Consider the following 26,737-nt stretch of genomic DNA (forward strand, 5'->3'; position numbering starts at 1 on the left):
TTAACGTTTAAAAATTCAGCAATCCAAATATCTGCTGACATACAAACAAGATTGGCAATGATTCCTAAGTTGTCGTTAGTAAAACCTTGATATTTTATAGTTTAACCTTAAACTTTATTATACATAACTATAAATAAGAAAAAAACACAAACACAACCAAATATATAGAAAATAAATAAACATAACACATGTGCATCTTTTGTGCATCCTTTATTCTGCAAAATAAAGAGAAGCAAACACTTATCAATGGTCAATATATCAACATTACAAGCCAACCAATATATCAGTTGGGCTCTAATGACGATGATATATGTCTGACATTACTTCACATTCATTTGAAAGACTCCTTTGACCAAAGCAATTTACTATAAATACATTTAAACTCAGGAATAAGGCTTCAAAATGTGCATTCAAACATAAACAGTGTGAATTGTGTTCAGTGCCACAGTACAAGGGCTTGGAGTTAATATAAAGCTGTTTATGTCGTAATATGATCTTTATTGGAAGCAAAGTAGCTCTTTAGTGGCTAAACAAATCCTGCTTGTATTGTTGTATATGCTTTGTCACGTACGTTTATACTCGCATGATTGGTCTGAAATCACTTCACACGCCCGTGTTAAGCTCTTATTGAGGTAAGAGTCGAGACATGAACGTATATATTCATGGAGCAAAGCAGGAAACTGTCGTTGCATTAGTCTGCACAATTAGCCCGACTTTCTTTGTTGTGAGGCTTTGATTCTTCTTTGCTCAAACGACTCAGACTCCGGTTGAAACGCTGCTTTCATCTCTTTGTTGCTCGGCTGCAGACGTGGACCTGTGGTTCGCACACCAGGTACCGAATCAAAGATTAATGGAGGACATCAAAAACATCTCTCCTACCGAACAAAGGCTGATAAATAAGGAGTCTGCTGGTGGAGGGAACTCGCTTCACTCTATGGAGCAACAATGTTTTTGTTTTATTTGCTCATTTATTAATCATTTTTAAGACGATGCTCGTGTTGCTTCTTTCCTCAAACAAGAGATTTTTCGCTACCATTTTCCCTCAATGATTGAATCTGATACCTGGACTTTGCTTAACGGCCAATACGGCAAACAGCTGAATGCTTCTAACTCTGATGTCATTGTTGTACAGCCTATTGCTAGTGTTGTAAATGGCAACACTAGCCTACACCTAACTACAGCCCTCGAAATACAGACCTCGTCACATTTCACTACTTCTTCTGTTCTCTGAAGACAGTACTTGTACACACGTACTAGTACAACCCAACTGCTGTTTTTGAGCAGCAAAGAAGAAGTGAATTGTGGGAAAAGATTTTTAGGGCTGAAACTAATATAACTATATTTAAAGTTCAGCAGTTTTAGAGGTTGGATGTTGCAAAATGTTCAACTTCAAATATTACATCGCGTTGCTTTCAATTAAGTTTTGAACCCCGTGTTGAAAGTTCAGCCTTTAACCGGGAAGTTAATACAAACTAAAAAAGTTAAAAATAGAATCATTTGATGGCAGGGCCTTTGTGGCAGCAGTCTGTCTGACTCTCTCTCCTCTCCTGCCTCCTTCTTCTCAAACTGTCAAACTCTGAAAGTGATAAAACTCTGTGTCAGTGTCACCAGCCTCCCTCGTCACTCTCTCAGGGAGTCGCTGGCCTCGATGATGGAAGTTTGACACGACTTCAAACAATCCTCTTTGCTCAGCGATGTATTTTTTTTCCCGTCTTTGTTGCGATGTGTTAGAATGTCGCACAATGTGTCTGCCTCTCGGAATTTTGCCGACAGCATGGCAGCGTGAACTAGAAACATGATATGTTTTCAGTTTTCATCATATTGCTCTGAATTAACAAAATAAATACCAAGAGAGATCTCATAATACCTCCTTTAAAAAAGCTAAGTTGCCATTAACGTCTGTACATCCTTGGTGCAAACTGTGTGTTTATCTCCTGAGTGTTTGCTTGTTTGTTTTCCTGCTCAGTTTCTTTGCACTGTGTGTTCAGTCTGTGCTCGACTGTATGTGCACATGTTTCTGCTTTGTCGCCCTGAATACACACGACACTCAGCAGACGTTTTCCTCCTCTGCGTTTGCTACTGGATCAAATGAATTGCAGACGTATACGTATTTACATAAGCAGAACAACAGTTCAGGCAGCTATACGCAAACATCTAAAGCAAATTATTGATGAGTCAGTATTTCCACCAGAAGAGCTCGTCATGGTGACGTACACACAGCTGAGTTTATCTAGGGAGCAGCATAGGGAGGCAATAGAAACAAGACGTCTTTGAGTTATTGTTACACAAGAAGAATTGAGGCAGGAACCCTGCAGTGAAATAGAAAATGTATGTATTGACACGTGGGTTGTCCACTTACCAGAGGGTAGGTGGTTCGATTCCCTGTTCTTCTGATCTGCATGCTGACATGTACTAGGGCAAGACACTGAAACCCAAGTTGCCACTGACAGCAGTGTGTGAATGGTGTGTTATTGACAAGACGAGTACTTGTACCATCTTTGAGATTGAATTTGATGTGTACTTTGACTTTTAGCTTGATCCATGTCCCGTTTGCTAACATGGAGGAGGCAGGAAGTGTGGGCTATACTGCAGCCAGCCACCAGATGGTGAACATCAATGTGTATATATATATATATATATATATATATATATATATATATATATATATATATATATATATATATAGAGTCTAGGGTTTGAATCAATAATAAATGCTATTTACCAAAGTCCTACTATTTATAAAGAAGCTGCTGTTTTGTTTGTTTTCAGTCACATCGTTGTCTCTCCTGCTTCTGTTGGATTTTCTCACTTCTACCGACTCTGTTCATTTTCTCCTCTTTTATCTGTTCATTGTTTTGTTTTTTTACAGTGCCCAACAGGGCGCTTCTCGCCGGCTCCTCTGGAGAAGCTCCTCGCTCTGTAGTTTCAATCAGGTGTAATGAGACCATTTGTCTCCCAGCGCTGCATAAAGAACACAGCTTATCTCTGTCTAGCGTCAGAACCGCTTATTGCACCGAGAACAACCCGGTGCCATTAATACCTGTCGCACATTATTACAAAGTTTCACCAACTGCCTCTTCACTCCCTTTGAACTCTCTTCTGTATTTTGTGGCTCAGAGTAAATTGATAGACAGGTTTGCCCCTGCGCTTCCTCCGTGTTCATTTTTTATATCTTTTAATTCAATACGAGAGGGCTTTCAATATTTGATATCTCTCTGGACTTCAGAAGAATATATTGGCAGTCCCAGCGGTGTCCGGAATTGATGTTCGCGTCTGATCCACTTCATTAACTCCCTCTCGCTCCCGTTCAACTCTTTTCTCTCCCCTCGTCCTCTCTTCCTGTGTCTTTTCCTTATCGTCCCTCCTCTGTTCTTGGTGCTCGAGATCCGGAGAAAGAGGAGAAACCCCCCCCCCCCCCCACCCGGGCGGATGGAGAGATTCATTATCTCCTCCTCGGGCCGTGCAAATTGCCCCGTCACCGCTCACATCTGATAATTGGACGGCTCCTTATCTCTCCGGGACCTCCTCACCTCTTCCCAAAGAACTTTTGATTTGTTGCTGTGCTCATCACTCTGGTGAAGTCCCACCTCGCGCTCCGGGCTAATCCGTCCCCTGTGCTGGGATTTAAGACCCCACAAAACATCGGGCCCTAAGCTTCCCTGCTGCTGAAATCAAGAGAATTTGAAATTCTGCATGTCAAGGTGCTCCAGGACTGGCCAGCCCAGTCACCAGACATGAACATCATTGAGCATGTCTTAGGTAGAATGAAAGAGGAAGCATGAAAGACGAAACCAAATAATCTTGATGAACTCTGGGAGGCATGTAAGACTGCTTTCTTTGCTATTCCTGATGACTTCATCAATACATTGTATGAATCATTGTCGAACCGCATGGATGCAGTCCTTCAAGCTCATGGAAGTCATACAAGATATTAAATATGGATCTCACAGCACCACTACTTAATTCACTGATGTTATGCAACATATTTTCGTATTTGAAGTAAATTATTTGTTCAATTTTCACATAACTCTCTGTAGGCGACAAAACTTTAGTCTTGCCATAATCTGACCTTTCTGTGTTCATTAAATGATCAATCTTTCTTCAGTGAAGCAAATTTATTTTAGTATATTAAACATAATTTGGGAGGGTTTTAGCTTTCATATGAGCCATTTCTAAAACCAATGGATAAATTAGAAGTCAGGTTATAGGCTGTTGTTTCTACAAAATGGATGAGTGACAAGACTTTTGTCAGGGACTGTACACACAGCTCATATTTCCCCTTTTTAAAATTTTAGCCCAGAGTTTGAGAGCGAGTGATTTCAACAGAAACCAAAGAGTGCAGATTCCCTCCGGAGGCGCCATCGGGGGGGTTTCGCTCTCGTAACTTCTGCCGCCTGCTTTTGTTCAGCGTCGGCCGTTACTGCCCAGTCGTGCCTTGTCCAGCATTCAAAGCTACATCCCATACACCTTGTTTGTGCTCGCCTGCCAAATAGTTGTTGGGGGTTGTGTGTCTTTGTGAGTGTGTGATTGTATGTGTGTGTCCAGTCTAAATGATAGGGAGGAGGCCTTTACAGAGTGTACGCCCCCTGTTAGGGAAAGAGAGGGGCACAACATTAATCTCAGAGTTCAAGCCTATAGTTGTCAGGCTGAGCGGAGTGGGAGGGTGAGGCGGTTCTGAGACACTGACTTAAAGCCTCTGAACACAATGGGCGCCCTGTGTTTTGGAGGAGAAAGCCGAGAGTTCACAGTTCAATCCTCCTCATCCTTTTCTTTCCCTCCTCTCTCACTGTGCGAAGCTTTCTCTCACCAAGTGTCCACTTCTGACTCTTTACCTCCACGTTCACCTCCTGCCTCACATGTCATCACGAGCACAAGGTCTTAATGGCTGCTTCTATTAGGAGTCGTCCCTGTGACTGGCTGTGAAGAGGAAACAAAATCCTCTTCTATCCACGTGCTGCTCTTTCTGTGTTCGCAGCTGTTTAGATTCGGTGTCTGAATAACACGTCCCGGCTCCGCAGGATGAATCAACACTGGCAATTTGACAGCTCAAGAATGTAACATCAATGCAGAAATGACACGTCAGACCTTAATGTGACAGGAAAAGGATCAATTCTAGAGCCGCCTGACAGACTTTACCAAAAGCCAAGTAGAGGTTGTTTTTTATAGCACATTTCGTATGACAGGCACAGACTCAATATCGCTATAAAAAGCAGAGATACACGACAACGTGACTAAACACATCAGGCATTAATGTATAAATTAAGAGGATATTACAGGTAGAAAAACAACAAATATGGCTGAATGTAATGAGTTTAATGTGACTAAAAGGTAGAGATGTTTTTTAATATGTTCGTTTGTCAGAAGCATTTCAATTTAAGACACAGGCAAACTTATTACGTTATGTGAAATAATCAACTCTTTGTTTGCGTCCATGCAAAGTAAAACATTAAAGTGACTTTTCTTTAGCACAAAGAAAGCCAGCACAGAACAGACCTCCTATTTAAAAGGCTATTAACAGATGTACATAATGCGTTTTTCAATATTACATAAACGACTTCTCATTCCCTTGGTTACGCAACAATTATTATATCATCAGAATATATGTAACTTCAATCAGTTTGTCTGTTGGGTATTAAAAAGCAAAGTTAAAGTTAATGAGCTTCACTTACAAGAAAAAAAACGAATTGTAAGTTGAAAGCTGTTTTTTAATGTTTTTTGTAATTAGCATTTGTATGAAACGTAGCTCATATCCATTTATAATACAAGAACATATTTATAAAATGTAGGATTATGCTGTGAGTCATAATGACCATACACTGGATGTGTATAGGACCCAGCACAGGGTTGATTTCTCTGGAGGGTTGGGACGGACAGATGCAAATAAGGTTTAGGAGACTCTTTTAATTTGTTACTCGTAATAAAATTACAGTGTTCATTCAACTGGTCATGCCAGACCACTCATTATTAATCCAACAAGTGCATTTCCACTTTCATTCATCGCATTATTCTTCCGCCGACTGACACAGTTTCCACTCTCCTGTTTACATCCTACTATTCTAAATTTGGTATCATTTACACAGTTGGTAATGTGATGGAAGTGCAGCTTGTCGGAGAGAAAAGAGACGGCTTCACCGAAATAAGTGTAGAGTCATATTAAGGGGGGGGGGGGTGTAACTGTCAGTAAGGGATTATTCTCCCTGTAAAATCAAAATTCCATTTCTGTTGAGCCTCCTCCAGGTTGGGACCCTCCCTCAGGCCCCCGGCGCCTCCCAGTAATGCAATTAGGATCCATAAGCTTTTCCTGGGAATAAAGGAGCTGAAGGAGGGATTGCTCCATGCTCCAGTGAAGATGGGAAAATCTGTGTGTGTGTTCTGATATAAAATTATTTATATATACGCGTGTGAGTGTGTGTGTGAAGATGGATTGATGGGGCGAGGAGCATCCTTTGCTTGTAAACAGACATAAAGAAAGAGTTTGAGTTGTATTTGAACAAACACAAGACACCCACACACACACAATCTCATTATGAAGCTATTGTGTTGCCGTTGTGTTGTCATGACTTCTTGGAACAAAACACGACTATTCAAGCTTCCCCCCTCTGATCCAATTCACAACCGTCATGGCCGCCGCTGCATCAGATTCCTTGTTTCTCCTCTAAATCGAAAAACCGCATTAAACAATTTGAGTGTTTTCTACCTTCATCGTGTTTGTTGCAGAACACTTTCAAGCTGTTTGCCTGTTTGAAGCCGAGCGTTCCACTGCAGCTTGTTAGATGAGTGATGCTTTGGTAATGGAAAGTGAACGAGGAGGAAATGGGGTCTAATGAGCCGCGTTTCCCTCAGGTCAAGAAGAAGAAAGCCCGAGAAATGACGGCGCTGGTTTTAAGGTCGTTCACACCTCGTCTGTGAGAGTTCATACAAACAGAGACACGGAGGCGAAATGCAGCAAAAAAAAATCCTCTTTGCACAGTGGATTCTTCATGTGGATTGAAGTAATTCAGTTGATGCGAGTATTCCAGGTCATAATCGTAAATTCTTTATACGAGGAAGGTGCTTGAGACGAAGTGGCAGCAGATAAACGTGTTTATGTTTCCTAACAGGCAGCTTCCTCTCCATCACAGCCTCCGCTCCGTTTCCCTCTTATCTTCCACCACTGGACCAATGACAGAGGAGAATAAAATCAGCTTCATTTCAGTTTAGTGCTCGGTAAATATGTGGATTTTCCTCCTATGTGTCGTTACATGCTCGGCGCCGGATTCGTCACGTCCCTGCCGGTGTTACTGGTTGTTTTGTCGTTCAGTGATGGCGTGGGCCGTGATGAAGCAGGGTTGTGGTGCGACTTGAGGAGATAATTGGCTTTTCACCTCAGAAGCTTTATGCTGATGCAATTGAAGCAGAGTGCGGCGTAAAGGTTAGGGTGATATTAGGCCCCATACAGATGAGCAGAGGAGGATACACACCGAGGCAGGTGTCAGAGCCAATCGCTTCTTAGAGTCTAACTGGAGGGAACCTGTGTGTGAGTGTGTGTGTTCTGAGAAAAGTCAATTCTTTATTATAAGTAGAAACACAAATAGGGAACCTGAATGCACATGACCAAGCACAGACACTCTCATATCCATGTGTGAAAACAAAACAAGCAGTTAGATGTAAAGATTTGATATTGGAGATGTAAATTGCAAAACAAACTCAATTTGCACTTCCTTCAAATCTTCTGGAAATTTCAGCTTGACAATATGAAACATATGGAATTGTATGTTTTTGACATTAAAGACATTCCTACATGAAAGTTGAACATTTTTAGTAAAACGTTTTAGTGAAATTATTTATTATAGACAAGAAGCAGTTAATCGAAAGTAACTGTGTATAGATTTGTACGAATGAGGGACAATTTCTATATCTTATGCTGCTTTCCAGGCTAGTCTGAAACTGGTTGGTTAAATTAATTATTAATACTGTAATAATGCATAATGCTAGTTTACAGTTGCAGACAAGATGTGCGTCACTAGCTGGGGCTGCAGTTCCGACAGACATCAGCCCACCTCTCCTGCCTAGACGTTGTAAACCAGAGGATATGTCGTAAATGTCATCTGGTTTACAAATGTAATCACTGGCATACAACTGGCTTGTGCACGTTTGTTGCGATCATGTGGACGTTAGGTTGTCAAGTAACACCTCAGTTTCTCATTTCACTTTTAAACTGAGCTTCATTTCTTCAGTTTCTTCACACTTAGACTTGTAGAAATTGAAGTTTCTCTTTAATCAATTGGGCGATGATTAGAAACGCCTCACAGACGACCACGACCCCCCACCGCTGCCATTAATAGATTGTTTTCCACCTCTTTATGATATATATGCTGGGTAATTCAAACCACTGCCCACCCACCCCCTCAGCTCCATTATATGTGAGTGTATATTGCTGTGCTCTGGCTTTGGCCTTTGGTCGCAGTGAAGGAAATCAACTGTGGCAGAGCTGTAAATTATTCCTCTGGAGGGCTACAGGGGGCCGGAGGCCACACTCACTACCAATCCGCCATACCTTTATCAGGAGCCACTTGGTTCCTGTGGGCCCCTTATCTGTCAGGTCTGAAAGGGCCCAGCCGAGCGACACCAAGGACGCGCACCACAGAAAGAGGGCATTTAGTTTGGAGGGAAGATGGACAGGAGGAGAGAGAGAGAGAGACAAAGAGAGAGGGGAGGGGGAGAGGAGGTGGTGCTGGGCGACCCCGGTGGGAATATTACACAGAGCTATTGTGTGTATAATGAAATTAAAGATGGAGGAGAAGCAATGGGAGTGATGAGTGGAAGTCGTCAGCTTGTGTTGTATGATTTCAGTCAAACCTGAAATATAAAATGGACAGAGTTAGTTTTTTCCATATTGTTGATTGAGATTTGAGCCTTAATTCAAGATGTCATAATTGTTTGATTTTATTTCATGACTTCTCGATTTGATAGATCTACGTTGTTTATTCAGTTGACTTGTTTACCTTCATTGTCCTGAAGGTTTCCAACAATTTTCAATCCCAGAAATACTCAAGTTTTATTCAAGGTAGCAGACATTTCATTTTGCATTTAAATTGCATCATATCCTCTTCACCTGTGGCTTGTCCCGTCTCTGCTGTAACTTCTGAGTCAATATGACGAAGGAGAAACTCACTGGTTGCCAGTTAGCCAGTTAGAAATATGACTGTGTTTTTCTGCAGCTCGTTGCCTTCAGCTTTCAGACGCGTCTTCCCTGATCCTCACACTCCTGCGCACAAAGACTTTAGTGTCTTCTTGTCTTCCCACTCCTCCACGTACTTTGTTCTCTCTGTCACAACAGTTTCCCCTCGTCGGTTTTGTTGCGTCCGACGTGTTCTGATGAAACATCTCACAGCTGTGAACAACCTGCTTTTCACTTTGAGGCACATATTGACTCCATACACCAAAGAAGTCCATAAACAAATGTTTACTCCACAAAAGCTTCTCGGCTGCACCTTCAAGAAAATGAAAAAGGAGACGTCTTCTTAGTGTGAGACTGTACAGCGTTGGTGATGTGATCTTTGTTTACATGGTCGACAGGCCTCTGCTGTCCCACCCCCTCACCCTCACCCTTTAATCGTCTGAAAGAAGACTTCCTTGCATTCTGATCATGGGCCTGTCTGTTTTTACACACTCCAAAGAATACTAATCAGCCAGGCTGCCTCCACTTGCAGAATCCTTCCAGTCGAGGGTGGTTGGAAGTAACAGGAGGCATTAGATAAACCAGGGGTTCCATATTCCTCAAATTCAAAAAATGTCTTTCCCTGAGGTTCTGGTATGTGACTATTCTCAGGATGTGGTTCAGTACTCTGTCATGTAGAGAACTGGTGTTAGACTGTGTGAGCCACTGGAGTCATATCCCCCAGAGCCTATAAATCCCTTTTATCGACACTGGCATGTTTTTCTGACAATGATGTCAGACTCGTGCATCACCGCTGCTGGAAACCTGCCACAAGGAGAAGTCATGTCGGGGGGGAAGAAAGCTGAGCTCCAGTTCACAAGGAAATATGAGTGCAAGCTGTAATGTCTTTATTATGGTAATTTTAAGTCACAGTGGAAACAACAGCAACATCCTGAAACATCTGTCTGTGCCTTACAGCTGTTCACATACATAGCGTACAGACTCGTACCCAGGTAGATCAAATCACTCAGTTCCAACTCAGTAAAAACTTGTGAGGGGTTCAAGGAACTATCGTACATTACAGCATCAACCAGTAGAACATCTGTGTTTGTAAATGATAGATGGGTTAGGTAACACTGACATTTAGCAGACAAGCTAGCAGATTGTTTTCTGTTGACTCAGAAAACCTAAATTCTAATTTCACACCTGATTCCCACCGTTGCCTTTTCCTCACTGTTGGTTCTACACTGTTTTCAGAACAGTTGTATTTTTCCTGACACAGAAAACTGATAAGAAACATTAAGTGGAAACCACAGGTGATGTGGCAGATAAATGAATTATTATCTCGAAGTATGAGGTCTCTACTGCAGTTGAGCTCTGGTTGTTTTTCTTTAGCAACAAGATTAGGGATGATCATTTCCTGTAAGATCACTTATTTATGTAACTGTTAAATGGATGACCCAAATGAGTCACCTGCCTACTGTTGGGTTTCAGTGATGTATAGAGATTACACAGGCAGAATGAAACTTAGCATTTGGCAGCTTCCTGTTCCAGTCTTGTTTGCAAAGGTGGATGAGTCAGACTTAGGTGCTGCAGCAATGTACGGTATGAGACAAATAAAGTATATTTTGAACGTCATAGTCTCCCTTTGAACCCTTAAATGGCCGGAACAGGTGCACTCACACACACCTAGGCTTTCACTGTCTCTCTTTCCCACAAGTAGACCGACCCTCCCTCCTGCCTCACCTGTCGGGGTGTCTGGGATGAGGCTGATCAGCTCTCGTTGCCCCTCGGGCTGAGTTGACTTTGATGGCTGTTGCTCAGCTTAATTTAAAAAAAATGGGCCCATTGCGAGACTCCCTGTGGGACATTGGATCAAAAAACAGTCAGTGGAATGAAAGCTGGGCCTGGAGGGGCGTGTGAGAGTGTTGCTGTGGATGCAGATGCCCATTGTGTGTGTTTCAGATGTGTGCTCACCTTGCTGTTCAACTAAGCACTGCCAGTTGCAAACAGTGAAAGAGGACGGAGGACGGGGGGGGGGGGGGGGCGTTACCGACAGTTCCAGCCAAGGAGCCAGCGTTTTCCATTTTGTTTCGCTGGAAGCCAAACTTTGAGCAATTTGCATCTCTGGATGCCTATGAAGAGGTTGGCTTTGTTCTGTGCAACCTGAAAGCCGTGCCCGCACACTGACCACCAACCAGCGCTCCCCCCCCCCCCCCCCCTATGCCCTTCACCCTCCGCCCGGCTGGCATCACTTTTCCGCTGCTTTCGGCCAGCGACCATTCCACCATTGTGGTGTGTGGCCAGGAGCAGCTGCTGGGGTCCTTTCATCCGGCCTCCCTGGAGTTTTTCAAAGCAATCAAAGGGTAGCCCCCCCAACGCCCCCTCCAACCTAAAGGGAAACACATTCACACCTAAAATCAGACAGATAAACAGGGATAAGTGATTCATCCAGAGAAATCAGATTCCTGGAAATTCCCTTCCAGCCCTTTTCCCATTTTTTGAGAAATACAAAACGAGAAACCGAGAAAACAAGTTTAAACATAAACCAAGTAAGCTGTTGCACTCATGGGTTTGCCATGAACTGGCCACAATCCAGTTATGGCAGGGACAACCATGCAGAGACCACAGGTGGTGACATTCAAAAGTCCTTCAGGCTTTCGTGCACCACAGTTTCTGGTAAGCCTTAGAAAAGAACCACAACAGCGATGGTCCTCCCCAAACAGTGGGACTGACATTGACCTCCTAGCCATCAAGCAGACTGGTTAAACTGGTTCAGTGGCTTCTCATCTGCAGGTTGATGCCCCTGTCAGAGTCAGAGCCTCCATGTGAGGGTTCAGTCAACTTGGTTTAGGTTACAGAAAGTCTGTGTTGAGTGGCAGCACTTAGCAATGAAGGATGCAAAGTGATTCTACTCAGAACGAGAGATAAAATGTGCTTGAGGTTCAACGAGCGGTTTACAGCGACTTCTAGAATCTCAATGTGACTAAATTGAAAGTGAAAGCCCACCAAAGCGTGAAAGAACACTGGATTCATACTTTATGCAAATTGCTTCATTGTGTGAAATACTGGCAGAGATTTCAGCGTATGATGGATTTTACATTCAGCAGTTTTGTGAAATGTGCTTTTTCTCAGAGCAACACTGAGGAAGGATGGTGATAATCTCCATTCTGTCTCAGCACTTTATCCAAGGTCAAACTGCATGGGACGTTTGTGTTACATCCATTTTAAATCTTGGTTAACATAAATAGTGTTGTTTGGCCTGGATAACTATTACCACAACCAAATACATATATAAAGTGCTTGTGTTTGGAACCCATTGGTAAATGCATTTTTTTAATCTATGTTTGTTTGAAATGTGACTTGATAGTGAGTAAAGTTAAATGTTAGTTTCCTGTGATTCCTGGATTTAGAAGGTTTCTGCAGGACAGATATTAATTTACAGGAAACATAATAATCCTAAACTGAGATATAAATACTGATGTCTACATGAAATCAAAGCAGCTTATAGAAATATGTCAAAACATCAACCCTCAGTGTCAATGTATTCGAGACGAGGGGAACAGGTTGATGGCACCAATCTGAAATGATGATTCATAGCGACTCCCACATTTAATTATTACACTTTGAAAAGCAAACGAAAGTCTTCACTTCTTCTTTTATCAAACAGAACCAAAGGTCCCTTGTGAGCGTCTGTTGAAACAGGAAAACGGTTAATGAAGGGGGATGTTGTGGGGAGACAGTGGAGCAGGAGAGAGGACATGGTGTGTGTGTGTGTGTGTGTGTATGAGTGTGTGTGTGTGGTCGCAGCACTGAGAGGCAAGTGTCTTGGTTGTATTTGTATTCCGGCGGCCCGGGGTATCCGTGGATACACCTAGGTGACTGGGAAGCATGCAGCAGGAGGAAGTGGGAGAGCTGTTATTCCACAGACGTGCCCCTGATACCCACGATGATTAAAAAGAACCACAAAGTGAGAGGTAACTGGAGGTCACTTCTGACCAGGACATCCTCGTCTGAGGCTCCGTCCTCTTTGGTTTGTTTTGCCCAAACTGGTTTTGTGTTTTAGAAGAAATGGCAGATACAGCAGAGGGGTGTTTAAATCTAAAGGCCTTGTGAATTCATTAAAAATCTTGTAAACATACAGGAAAACAATGCAAATCAATTACCTACATGACAGGAAGTGGGGAAAAACGGTCTCTTCTGTTTCAGATGATTAAGTTATGTTGCATCTGCAGTTAAACACAGGACCAAAATAAGCAACCTGCCATGTGCACATGTATGTCTCCAGAATCTGAACTTCACAGTTTGCTTTCTTATTTGAAAGGTAGAGAAAACAGTTGGCTACAAGAAAAACTGAGTTATTGTAGCTGGTGTACAGTTTATTTTTGTTGATCATATCACCTTGACAACACTTCACATTTGGTGGAACCTACAAACGTTTACTCATCTCGTTATTTGTCACTTTATACAGATTTTACTTTCCTGGATTAAACCCCCCTCCTCCATGTTAACGTATGGGTCATGGACCAAGCTAAAAAAAATCAAAGTGCATGTTCAAAACCTCTGTGTTTCTCTTCTTATCAGTCACTTACTTATTTGACGCTATTAAAACTGATTGATTCATAATTTCCATCCGGAAAGACTTCAGCTGAAACATGAACAAAATGTATGGACTTAAATTATTCTGTCTGGCACCAAGACCCATCCCTGCTCTGCTCTCTGCTATCTGGACTTAAACTTTCCAAATTAAAAGTTTGTGACATTGAACCATTAGCATTCTAAACAACATGCTGCCACAGTAATGCATCATTCGAAAGGTGAAATCCTAACATGTCCTAATGTGAATGAAGTTAGCTGAGACCCCTCCCAGCAGCCGCTCTAATCAAAGTTGAGACATCATGAGATTACAGCGAGCAGACGAGCTCATTTGGCCGGCTTACACACTGCGATGATTCATAAGCCGCAACAAAGGCCGTGTCAACTGATTCCCCTCACATTCCCTTCCTTCTTCCCTCCTAATGTTCCCAAATCAAGCAGCTTTGTGGGCCAATGAAAAGAGCTTAGTCATTGTGTAATTTCATTCATGAAGCTGAAGATGATGGGACATATAGGACTTAAAGGGATTAGCTGTGGGAACACATCATTACTTTGACAGTGTAAACCTGCTGTAGATGTGAGGGGGGGGGGGAGGGCGGCGCCCTGAGGAAGAAGCCGGGAGTCACAGAACTGACCGAAGCACCTCGGACAGTGTCGTGGAGATGAAGTGGACTTTTCTAAACCTTGAGTGATATTCCAATTAACAATTTGGCCCCATTTATGTATAAGTACTTAACCTCTGTGTGTCTACTGGGATCATTGTGCAATACATGCCATTGGAAATCAGCTTTCTTGCCTCTCTGAACATTTTTGATCAAATAATATTGTGTTTCCTCAAACAAAAAGTCATGGTTGGCACTTTTTATTTTTGTTTTGCATCGATTAATTTCTATAGTGGACTGGTCTGTTTCTTAAAGCTGATTTCTTGGGGATTGAAAGGCAGCAGAGGGGATTAGAACATGAGGCTCATACTGAAATAAAGCAGAGTCTTAATGAAACCGGTAGCTTTCCTGTTTAGTTTGACATTAAATCTCGCTTTGTTGTAGTTTTTAATATACATCGTAAAAAATCGAACATGAAAAAGACGTCTCGACTTAATACCTCCATTTGCAAAGGGCTGCAAAGGGATGAATAAGACTGTTTTAGTCCATACAAAGAAGTAAGCATCTGTCAAATAAACCGAATTCTGTTATTTCAACAATCTCGAGTATTGGCTGGCGAGTTGTTGCTGTGGTTAGCTCTTAGTGTCTGGGATGGACGACCTGATTGTGTGGAGTTTGCACTTCCTCTTCCTGTCTGCGTTGTCGCCGACTTCCTCCCGCCGTCCACAGACGTGCAGCTCAGGTCAATGGGAGGCTGTGATTTGCCTGTAGGTGCGACTGGAAGTGTGTCACCGTGGTTGTTTTTCTCTGCGTGTCAGCCCTGAGTTATGCTGATGACCTGTCAGTGTCTCCACCCAATGTCAGCTGGGATTTGATCCATCCCCCGTTCAACGCTCCAAGGACAGACAGTAGAGATGATGGATGGATGGATGATTATCGGTCAAAAGATGAAACTGTACAAAACAGCCAGGAATCGCAGTTGGCGACATTTGTAAATGAAAATATTCATATAGGGATGTTTCTCTTTTCCTTAAACTTGACATCTTGATTATTATTTGCAACACTCACACTCGCTTGCACTCACAAAAATAATGATCCATCCTATTGCAGCTTCAAATTCAGATGTCACATTGAGGCCCCCCCCCCCATCGGGGTTCGGGATTCATTACGACCTCACGCCAGTCGGTGCTTTTATTATTATTTATTTTTCTAATCAGCGATCACAAACAAAGCAGACAAAGGAAGGTACAAACTGGCTCTTTGCCAAAGGGGAGAAAAAAGGGGGGCGGGAGGAAGAGAGAGAGCGAGGGAGGGAGGGAGCGGCGGAGTGGCGAGCGAGCGACAGAGGTGGGAGGGGAAGGGCGGCGGCGAGGAGCAGTGGATAAGGAGCGTAGAACGAATGAGCGTGGCAGGGAAAGACAAAAGACGGGGGGGGGGCTGTGTACAGTGTTGTGTTTTGCTCGGAGCAGAACACAGAAAGAGGCGGAGTCAGCACGTCACGCAAAAAAACAGAATCGCATTCCAGCGTTTGCAGCCGGAAGCTCCGAGCAACGTTAATCAAGCAGGTCGGGATATTTATTCCTGTCTTTGTCACTTGGTAAATATTAGCTCCCCTCTCCTGGGGCGGCTGTGGCTGAGGGGTAGAGCGGTCGTCCTCCAACCTGAAGGTCGGCAGTTCGATCCCCAGTCTGACCCGTCTGCATGCCGAAGTGTCCTCGGGTGAGAAAGGGTTAAAAATCACAGTCTGAGGAGTGGGACCATTTCATTAGCTTCATTCAGGAACCTGTTCATACATAGAGTTGTAGTGTTTGACTCTGTGGCATTTCTCCGTTTTTTTATTTATAACTTTATTTACTTTGATTTTACAAAATATTTTCAAAGTATAGTAGAGGCAAATTCTATGTTTCAGTTGTGTGAGATGTTACTGACTTGGAAGCAGTAAGACACCTATAATTTTAAAGAATATTTGACACTAAGTGCATCTAATATTGTGTTGGTCATATTTAAATCATTCATTACGTTTTGTTGGGAGAAAATAGAGGATCAAATAAAAAAATCGCATATTAAAGGCCAATTTATGCCTCTCCGTTATTTATATTACGGACAGATAAGAACGCCCTATCCGTCGTGAAACGTCCTCCGACAGCTTTTCGTACACGTCTGATTTTTCTAACTATCCGTCTTCATGTTAGAGACCCGACGGACCGCTCTTGGCTGTGATTGGTCCGCGAACGACATCATTTCCGTATGACGTCATTTCCGTATTTCCGGACCTCAAAATTTCTGTTTACTTGTAGCAACAAACACGAACACAACTATGATTCTACGATTAATGTGACGTGTGTGTTAAGCCAGCGGAGTTGTCCGGCTGACGGTGGCTCGTTAGAGCACTGAGGGCATGTGTGCACGGTCACATACGGTTAGAACGAGCTTTCAAAACGGCGCTAGCAGGCTAGGCTAGCCACCATGCTAACTGCGGTGGTAACAGTGCAAGAACCCGCCGTCACGACTTTAATTCCACTTCTATCATGACACTGTTTCTATAATACCGTCAGGTTAGAAGCAAACACTGGATAGTAGTAGTTAGTGTCGGGAGTCCCTGCTGACTGTGTGTGGAAGCTGGGGGGGAGCTAGGTCCGGGTAGCTTCTAGCTACATGTAGCCTCAAGCAGATTCAAGCTGTGGAATCAGCAACACAGTTCGGAAACAAGACCGGGGAACCGCTGCGCTAAGAAACGATTACATCAGCATCTTGACCCGCTGGGTGTCACTTTATTTAGTTCTGTTAGTTGCCATGGTTCAGTGTGTGGGACGCAAGCTAACATGTCAACAGAGACACGTGGACTTCTTCTTCCCAAATGGGGTAGGCTTCTCTGAGCTCGTCTTCCGTTGCGCCACCTATGGGTTTGGCGGGGAATTGTTTTTAGACGAATAGTCGTCGGAGAAGTAAAAATCAAAAAGACTCTTTGTCTCCCGCTGAGACCTCTCCGAGAAACGGATACGTAGAAGTATATAAGAGCCTTAAATCGCAATCGCAATATTGGGGGGAAAAAATCCCAATTAGATTATTTCCCCAAATGGTTCAGCCCTACTGTAAAGAGCTTTGAGTGTCATCATCAAGACTAGAAAAACCAAAACCATCCTCTGGTTCCTTTAAACCAGAAAAAATTAAGTATGCACAAACTCCACGAGTAAACACACGCCTGCTGTAACTCCAGGTGACCTCCCCCCCCCCCCCCCCATGGCTCTTTGTTGCTTCCAGGCGGCAATTTGTGATTTGAAATGAGTTCTTTGAGCTTGTCAGCAGCAGCGGGAGGAATCTGTCCCTCTCTCTTTTGTCCGCGGATGCTCGGCAGGCTTTGTTGGAACGCCCCCCAGCCCCCCCCCCCCCCAACCCGCTGCCACTCCCTCCAGCGGGTGTTGATTTTTTTTGTGATTTTTTTTTGATTTTTTTTGATAATAAGCCCAGAGGTAATTTGTCATGTGGACCCCGGCCTGCAGTGCGCTGCATGTGTTGGGGTTCGGGGACTTGAATGGCGATGGTGGAAGCGTGAGCGGCGAGCGGGGGGGGAATTACAAGGCTCACAGTGAGCATCGATTCATACAGCCAGCGGGAACGTTGTTTTGCTAGTGAGAAAAAGGGAGGAGGAGGGGGGGGGGCTTCCACTTGTTAATCAGTCAGTCGAGAGGAAAGTAATTACAGGTCTGATTTTATGAGTTTTTATTTTTCCCTTTGTAGAAGAAACGTATGCTTACCGCCCTTATTTTTTTCTCTTTTCCGTTGAATATTAAATATGATCATCAAGGTTATTGTGACTTTAGATTTCATTAAAAATGATGATACATTTTACGAATAAATGGTTTATGATGAATGGTTTTCAGAAGCTCGGTTTACTATCACCCTCTCGTCCTGCTTTGTTTCATGAAGACATTTCTCTACACACACAGCACGTAGACTTGTGCACAATGTGGGATTGTGTGTGTCCGTTTGTGTGTGTCCGTGTGTGTGTGTGTGTCTGCCAGCAACAAAGAGGTTGGTCTAACCAAGGTTTCATATACTACTGTACCTCCTCTCCCCCCCAGCACATAACACTGGCTTTATGACCCCACTGGGACACTTATACCACAATATGTGCGCGGGTGAGAGTGTGAGTAAGTGTGTGTGTGTGTGTGTGTGTGTGTGTGTGTGTGTGTGTGTGTGTGTGTGTGTGTGTGTGTGTGTGTGTGTGTGTGTGTGTGTGTGTGTGTGTGTGTGTGTGTGTGTGTGTGTGTGTGTGTGTGTGTGTGTGTGTGTGTGTGTGTGTGAGTGTGTGTGTGAGTGAGTGAGTATGTGAGAGAGTCTCCTAACGTCTGAAGGCAGAACACTTAAAATAGAGGATAAAATAAAAATGAAATGAAGCGGTGAAAAGAAAGACGACCTGTTAATATATATTTTTTACTGTTGCCAGGAGCCACTGAATCATTTATGTTACACAACTGAACTCGTGCAGCTGAGTTCAATAAAAATCAAAAACGATATATTAATAATCATGCAGTCGACCGACTCACCAGCTAAACTCTTTCTGATTCTCTTAAGATGACATACATCAGTCAAACAGCATCGACAGCAGCCTGGTGAACGGAGAGTCCTATGCTCTTTACATGTGTGTTTGTGTGTGTTTGTGTGTGTCTGTGTGTGTGTGTGTGTGTGTGTGTGTGTGTGTGTGTGTGTGTGTGTGTGTGTGTGTGTGTGTGTGTGTGTGTTGGGGGGGGACTAAAGGATTGATAGCTGATATCATTAAAACGATGACCCTGTCTAAGAAAGTGAGCGTCTGATAGTGTGATGAGACTGGAGCGTCCGGGTGGGACCTGGGGGAGGGGAGGAAGTGTGTGTGTGTGTGTGTGTGTGTGTGTGTGTGTGTGTGTGTGTGTGTGTGTGTGTGTGTGTGTGTGTGTGTGTGTGTGTGTGTGTGTGTGTGTGTGTGTGTGTGTGTGTGTGTGTGTGTGTGTGTGTGTGTGTGTGTGTGTGTGTGTGTGTGTGTGTGTGTGTGTGTGTGTGTGTGTGTGTGTGTGTGTGTGTGTGTGTGTGAGGGCCAGTATCACTATCAGAGTGTTTAATAAATCAATGCAAATCTGAGAGCCGCCGGATGTCACCCAGATGGGCTCTTATTGGGTGGGGGGGAGGGGTAGTGTAGGTAGTGTCGGAACGGAGAGATCTGTCTGTGCATGTGTCATTTCTAATGAGAGGTACTGAAGCAAAATGATATGACCTCATAGGCTCCAGACATCTTGAAAAAATGCCATCACACACAGACACACACACATACACACAGTGCACACCTTGTATAACACTTTGCGTTCCTTTGTGTTGCCTCCTCTTTTGTCTACACTGATTCTAACACATAGGTCTTAGGTCCACATCTTTAATGCCCTCATTGATATTGTTTTTTCTACTCACTGTTGAGGAACCAGTAGTTCTCAGATCACACCGACGTGATCAAATCATGTGAAGGATCCAAGACGTCACAGCACTAAAGATAAATGGTGAAAAATGACTTATCTGATCATATCGGCACTGTAGTGTTGAAAAAGAAGATATCAAACGATGACATGGCGAACATTTTGAAAGTGGCGAAATAAAAATCATTTACAAACAGCCCAGGACTCCTGAGGGTTAAAGACATTTCTAGACAAGAGATTTAGTAAAGCTATAAGCTGATAAGAGCTTGAGTGACAAGTATTTATATAGAACTGTTTTTTATCAGGTTTAAGTCTGTAAGTAAATATGTCCTTCCTCATAAAGAAGAGTTTAAAACCACAACCTTCACCCAGCAGCAAAAATATATATTTAACCATAAATTTGTCTTTTTCTGTAATGATTATCGATATAGACGGATTTCCAAACTCTAATGATCCGACCTGCACTGAAATGCCGCTCGGATCATCTGTGTGTGACTCCATCATTTGAAGAACTGATCGGCTTCATGTTGTCAAAAACAAAAACTGGCCCTGTGTCCGTGTGCGCTCGCCGCGGCCCCCCCTCTTTTGTGCTGCAGCTTAATTAGCATTCTCTGGTAACGCGGCGCGGCGTGCAAAGCGACTGCTCTCTGATGACCCCCCCACTCTCACCCTCACCACAACAAGCACACTCAGGTTTGTTTGTCTTGAGAGTTCTCTGAAAGCCGTCAGGCACACGACGTCCGGAGAAAAGAGAAGAAAGAAAAGAAGGAAGTATTAGGTTGAAAGATTATGAGGCGTTATGAGAATGATTGTGTTGAATGAGGATAAGAGATTTGTATTTATTTAATTTAAAAGGGAAGTTCTGAAGTGTGATGACGGAGCAGTTCACACTGATAATGTCAGATGTGTGAGTTTCAGAAGAACGAGGTGTGATAAAACTTTAGCATGGATGGAGAATAAAACTAGAAACTTCCTTTGTCATATTGGATTTGTTTATAATTCTTCTTTGTCTTTGTCTTTTTCTTCCTCGTCCTCTTCATCTGCTTCATCCTCTATCTGGTCTTTTTGTACCTGCTCTTGTTCTGCTGCTGTTACTGTTTCTTCTTCTTCCTTTTCTTGCTCTTCTTCTTTGTCGTCCTGTTCTTCCTCTAGCTTATCATCTTCTTCTTTTTCATTATCATCATCAACATCATCTTCTTCTTTTTCATTATCATCATCATCAACATCATCTTCTTCTTTTTCATTATCTTGTCCTTCTTCCTCTTCTCTCTGCTTCCTCTTTTTCCCCCATCTTCTTCTTTTTACTTACTGGTGGTTGTAGCCTTGATTTGCTCTGAAAGTCTGTGTCTGTGAATCATGACATCTGCAGCTGTGACATCTCTGACTTCACCTCTACAGTGGTGTCAGTATAGTCTCGTACATAAGGTTCTGGAGAAGTGATGTTTTTAGAGACATTTTTAGATTTCTCTTGCCATCCCTACTTTCGATTCTCAAGTTTCCTGCAAGTCATGCAGGAAACTTGTACTTGGACAAACATGAATTAACTGATGGTTTTACTAATATTTGAACAAGGACTCAGCAGAACATTGTTGACTTCATGGGCGTGACATTCATTTAAGTTGCCAGTGTGACAGAAAACAGGAGAGAGCCGGCTGCAGGATGAACAGCGGGGTTGTGTGTCTTCCATTGTGCTGACTCTTTAGGTGTGTGTATTTGTTCTTTGTGTTTAGGCTGTTTTTAACAGTGCCTTGAATGTTAATAGTGAAATAATTGAAAACACCTCTTGTTATTCGGCACCACAGCTTCTCTTCTCTCTGTGTTTATACCCATCACAGCAAAGTGGATCACACAGATGCTCCTCACTTTTCTATAACAACGTTCAGAAGAAAGAGAAAGTGATGTCTGCTTAAAATGAGGAAACAGATGTTGACCAACACCTGATTGCACCTCCAAGTGGTTGGAAGTGAAGGATACATTTTACTGATCCCGGAGAGAAATTGTGTTGCTACAGCAGTTGAGAATGTGCAAGAAAAATGAAGAATATAGACAAAAATACAAAGATATACTCTTAGATGCACTCTTTGACTGTGCGTGTGAATATAATGAGAGCTACATAAATACAGACCACTCGCCATACAAATGACCATGTTGCAGCTTCTCATTTAGATTTTTGGATGAAGCACTTTTCTGGATCAATTTCCAGTTGTTGGAAGTTTTCAGGATTGAGGTTTTTTCATAAAGTTTTCCTTTGATCTTTGACGCGTTGAGCCTCGGGTGAATCCACACGATGCAACTGTCAACCAGATCTCAGCCCTTTAATGATTCACTCGTGTTGTTGTCTGAAAAAAACATATCTGGAGTCTTCCATCATTCCTCGTGGGCCAGACACCCCTGTGTCCAGAGAGAGGGGGGGGTCATTAAATGCTAACAAGCTGCTTTGAACTGGTGGGTGGTGTTTGATTTGCAGTGAGGAGCATGGTATACGTGTGTATTTGATCTGGGCAGCTGTCTGGATGGCAAGACTGCGAGTTCCCCTTCACAACTCCCGCCTTTGTAGTCGTGTGTACATACAGCTCTCACAACACACACACACACACACACACACACAATACCTGTAAGTATGCTTTCATATTATACACTGCATGAAAAGAAGCGTTTGTGTCAATCTGTGTCGCAGAGAAGTGTTGGCACATCCTTCGGTTAACGACTTTCACACGTATCTGCAGGCAGCAAAGGAAACGCTCAGGGTTCCTGCAGTTGTCAAGCCTGTGAGCTGTTGAGATTTGACCCCCCCTGCTCCAACTCCTAGAGGACGCTTTCACATGCAAATGACAATGCTCTGAGCTTCACAAATGCAAATCAGTTTCCCTGAGAGCAGATAACACCAATATGTAAGAGGCACCAACAAACTATCTGGCTGAGTAAACCAGGCTTAAAATAAATATTAAACCTGAAATTTTAAATTGTTCTTAAGTAAGTAAGTGTGCTATAATGAATTATATTGTATACCACGAACAAAGGTCAATGCAGTCAAAAGAAATGAAACAATGCACTTTATTTCAAATTTTTATTGTCATCCAATCCTAAATCTCAACAACTGTACAGAGTGGCATGATTACAGTCACTTTTTCAATTGTGCTGGTTAAATGCACAGAGGAAGTGTAAACCACACCTCTTCCAGCAAATAAATGATGCTGGGTATGATCATCTGTGTCCTGTAAGCTCCAAACTTCTACTGGCTTTCCATAAAAATATCTGTCCTCCCAAAATACTGGCATCAAATTCACATGTCAATGGCAAACTAAGCTGTTCCATGAATTATAAATGGTACCTTTTCACCACTACTTTCAAAATTGCTATGAAACATTCATTGATTTAATGATTTATTTTTTCAGTGTAATATTTAATCCCCCATGGACTGCACAGTGACAAAACACAGCAGCCGGCTGTTTGGATACAACATACATCTCCACTCAGTTTGATTATTATTTTAAATATAAAGGAGACACAATATAGAGCTTAAATTCCTTCATAATTTGAACTTCAATTGTCTAATTGTTGTTATTAAACTTTCTCAGTATTCCATTAAAACAGTCAACACTTTTATCCAAAGCGACTTACGATAAGTGCATTCAACTATAAGGTTACGAACACAGAACAGCGTGAATCATGTGTGTAAATGTACTAAACACCGCTGCTCACGTCACCCGCTCGCGTCATCAGCTGATGGACTCGTCCAATCAGAGCCTCGTAAACGCCGTGCAGCAGCGTCGAGTGTCCCGCAGACAGGAAGCGGGTCGTGTTTAGCTTGTCCCGTACGAGTGACTCTGTCTTCGGGGTAAATAACTTGCTGAAGTCGACACGACACTGTTCCCTGGAGGAGAAGATGAGTGCGTGTGGAGGCAGAGCCGCGGGCCCGGTGTGGACGAGTCGAGGCGGAGAAGACGGAAGCACAGTCCCTGAGTTACGGTGAGCTAGAGACGCCATGCTAACCACTAAGCTAACCCTACATCTGAAAGCATGTCCGCCACTCTTTGGGATAGCGAGAAAGTTGCTAAAATACGAATACAGCATCGAGTGCTGGAGCAGATCTAGTGCATGTGTAAATATGTATGAATTACTTAGATGTAACAGTTTGTTCTCGTTAAGTTTTTTCATCAACGTGACTTTTTTCTGTATGTTTTCACAGCCTCAGCCCCCCCCCCTCCACACACACACACACACACACAAACAAAGAGGCGTTAGGCTGAGACGCTGAAAGTCCGGATTTAAAGTGCAGAAAATTAAGCCATTGAATGTAAGTAACTGTTTTTGAATTGTTTTGGTGTTTATTTGCTGTGGATCTTCCAACGGTGATGCAGCGCGGCTATTTCCGTTTATTAATAATAAAGTCATGTCACATGTGTTGTTTTCCAGCTGCCTGTCCATGACGTACAAAGACACACTATGAGCCAGTATGATCCGACCAGACCTTACATCAGCATTGAGGAGTTGTCGGAGAAGAAAGAGGGTAAGGTTATATTCATTAAATAATTTTCCAGTTACATGTAAAGGTGTATGTTGTAATTGAACTGTGCTAATTTTACTGAATGTGTTTACAGCTGATTGAAGCGGGACAGATGACATGGATCCATCCTTCCACAGCCAGGAGCGCACCGACCTGTGTCCCACACTTCATATAAGACTGGAAGCTACACTGATCTCACAGCTACACACCACAGACGTCTACACACTGGAGAAGAGTCCCACAAAGAAGTCATGACCCAGAGGCTGCAGAGAAACATTTCAAGCCTCATCTGAGTTTTTGTACAATATTTTTGCTGTATGTAAATAAAGCTTTCACTCCACATATACCTTGTTCACATTTGTTCCCTGTACAATATGTTCACCTATAACATCAAGCATCACATGAATGTTTAGTTTTAATTAACTGCAGTGCTTTTGGTAAAGGCTTACTTATAAATAATAATAAATATTAATATATACATTTTTATTATAAATATTGTGTGGGAGGGGCTTACCCCACGTGCGGAATGCTGTGACCCCACGTGTGCACTGCAATGACCCATAAGGTGACCAATAGCAACACTTCTACCAACCAATCACGAGTGACATTAGTTTCAAGGGTCTGTGGTTTCCTCCAATGGTGAGTAGAGAGAGGTTCTAGCCAGCGGCTGGACTCCGATTCATATGCTAATTAGATCACACGTCGCGATCGGTCCGCGAGGCTCAGCGAGCCCCCCCGCGACTCTCTCCTTTGTTCTCCAAATCCCCCTTAAGGTCCGCAAACGCCGATAGACCCACCTTGTCTTCACTGGCGAACGCCGAGGTAACATCATGGAAACAGTTGGTTACAGCAGGGGATTAGGCCTGTCCGTAGAGGTTCACTGTGACAATAATACTGCTTTTCGTCTAGTGATAGACCGTATAAAAATGGACGTACACCCTAGGTCCAAAAAGTGAAGCCAATATAGAAAATACTTGAAAAATAACATCAGTGAACATTTTAATATGGAGTTTATGGTCTCGATTTCTAGTTTATAGTCGTCATCAATACATCATCATTCATCATGCATCATGGTCACTTTTTAAATTCAGGTCAAGTAGATGATAAAGTATAAGAGAAATCAGGTGCAAAGGAAGTCGTGATACTGTTGTGCAAAGAATATTGGTGATAGCAAACTGATGATTATGTTCATAATAAAACCAATAATTATAAGAGTGTACATGCTGCCTACTAACAATGTGCAGAGATAGCATAGCAATGGAAATACTACTACTACTACTACTACTACTGCTAATGCTCGTGTTGTATTCTGGACCTTTCTTCACAGTATCGCTCTGTCTCTTGACTGGACAGGCTTTTAATCTCCTCCGAGGACCAGTATGATACTGGTCTACCTGACTCCATCCCTCTCTCCCAGGTTCTTGTTTACTGTTCAGTTCATCTTTGCTTCCTCGGCTTCCTCGTAGCTGTGGTTCAACCGCCGCTCGCTGATGAACGGCCTCGCTCCCGCCACTGACACGCTTTGTTCTTCAGCTCTTAGGCCGATCACAACAATGTAGAAGACCATCTATTTCCACTCGTCTTTCTTCCGCACTCTCTCCATTCCCTCTCTCATTTTGTATTCCATTGCTTCCTCTGTCCTTAGTGCTCTTTATTCTAGTATTTCACAGTTTAGATCCAATGTATGATTTTCTTCTTCTCCTATTTGCGCTGTTTTGAAAAAGATTAAAACAAGAAAGCACAAATCCTGCTCCTCATACCGTGAAATTTAGACTTTCCTTTCGTGTCATTTTCCCAATGATATGAGAAGTACTGCAAATAAAAGACTTCCAATAATTTAGCAACTCCATCTGCACAGGCTTTTATTCTTCTTTTTTTTTTTAATAATCAGTTTATACAGATACTTTCCTTTTCATACCCCGGAATTCACTGCGAGTCTCAACAATGTGACTGTTATGGCTCTGCTAATACACAGATTAAGCAGTGTACGCATTTTATTACTATCATTATTATTATTATAATTATGACCATTGTTTCCGTGCTTCATGAGTCCTGCTGTGTGGGTAGTTGTGACTTTGAAAACTGTTTCCCATAACAGTTGAAAGGTAAAAGCGCAAAAAGGTAATTAATTGGTCATTGTGCAATAGGAAAAATGAAATGCAACAGCGCCACCTTGAATTTGCGAATGTATTAACGACCATATTGGCTTTAAACTGATATAACGTCAATCAGTGCAAAAGTTCCACTTGCATTGTGGAGCCAATAAACACTCCAGGAACAAATAACACGGCAAGAAGAAAAATTGAATTTAAATGCAAACTGAATGTTCAGGGTCAGATCCAATGATCTGTGAAAACAAGTTTTGTTCTCTTCTGTCTGTGTTGAGTGGTAAATAATCTATTTGCGCCACCAGTTGTCTGTTTAAAGCAGTTTTTATTCTCAAATCAGCCTCTCA

The 26,737-nt window shown here is 42.7% G+C and overlaps 1 protein-coding gene and 1 long non-coding RNA gene across 2 annotated transcripts in view; both read left to right on the top strand.

Annotated features, from left to right (window-relative positions):
- lrp8 (low density lipoprotein receptor-related protein 8, apolipoprotein e receptor) overlaps positions 1-26,737 on the top strand; it is a 154,345-nt gene that overhangs the window by 47,315 nt on the left and 80,293 nt on the right. The gene's annotated exons all lie outside the window — the stretch shown is intronic.
- On the top strand, positions 23,390-24,622 carry LOC133010593 (uncharacterized). Its single transcript, XR_009680685.1, has 4 exons — positions 23,390-23,744; positions 23,965-24,072; positions 24,192-24,285; positions 24,377-24,622. It is a non-coding gene; the product is annotated as an uncharacterized LOC133010593 (long non-coding RNA).

Source organism: Limanda limanda, chromosome 9, assembly GCF_963576545.1.
Source record: "Limanda limanda chromosome 9, fLimLim1.1, whole genome shotgun sequence".
NCBI classification, from domain to species: Eukaryota; Metazoa; Chordata; class Actinopteri; order Pleuronectiformes; family Pleuronectidae; genus Limanda; species Limanda limanda.